The following is a 997-nucleotide window of genomic DNA, read 5'->3' on the forward strand; positions in this document are numbered from 1 at the left end:
GGGATCAGGATCTGGAGTGTGTCAGTGACTGGGATCCGGATCTGGAGTGTGGCGGTGACTGGGATCAGGATCCGGAGTGTGTCAGTGACTGGGATCAGGATCCGGAGTGTGGCGGTGACTGGGATCAGGGTCTGGAGTGTGGCCATTACTGGGATCAGTGTCCGGAGAGTAGCAGTGCCTGGGATCAGGGTCTGGAGTGTGGCGGTGACTGGAATCAGGATCCGGAGAGTGGCAGTTACTGGGATCACGATCCGGAGTGTGGCAGTGATTGGGATCATGGTCTGGAGTGTGTCAGTGACTGGGATCAGGATCCGGAGTGTGGCAGTGACTGGGACCAGGGTCTGGAGTGTGGTAGTGACTGGGATCAGGATCCGGAGTGTGTCATGCCTGGTATCGGGGTCTGGAGTGTGGCAGTGACTGGGATCAGGATCTGGAGTGTGACCATTACAGGGATCAGTGTCCGGAGAGTGGCAGTGCCTGGGATCAGCGTCTGGAGTGTGGCCATTACTGGGATCAGGGTCTGGAGAGTGGCAGTTACTGGGATCAAGGTCTGGAGTGTGGCAATGACTGGAATCAGGGTCAGGAGTGTGTCAGTGACTGGGATCAGGATCCGGAGTATGTCAGTGACTGGGATCAGGGTCTGGAGTGTGGCCGTGACTGGGATCAGGGTCTGGAGTGTGGCCGTGACTGGGATCAGGGTCTGGAGTGTGGTAGTGACTGGGATCAGGGTTTGGATTGTGGCAATGACTGGGATCAGGATCTGGAGAGTGGCAGTTACTGAGATCACGAAACGGAGTGTGGCAGTGATTGGGATCATGGTCTGGAGTGTGGCAATGACTGGGATCAGGATCCGGAGTGTGGCAGTGACTGGGATCAGGATCTGGAGTGTGGTAGTGCCTCGGATTAAGGTCTGGAGTGTGGCCATTACTAGGATCAGTGTCCGGAGAGTAGCAGTGACTGGGATCAGGGTCTGGAGTGTGGCCATTACTGGGATCAG

This window comes from Chiloscyllium plagiosum, unplaced genomic scaffold, assembly GCF_004010195.1.
Source record: "Chiloscyllium plagiosum isolate BGI_BamShark_2017 unplaced genomic scaffold, ASM401019v2 scaf_2971, whole genome shotgun sequence".
In the NCBI taxonomy this organism is placed as follows: Eukaryota; Metazoa; Chordata; class Chondrichthyes; order Orectolobiformes; family Hemiscylliidae; genus Chiloscyllium; species Chiloscyllium plagiosum.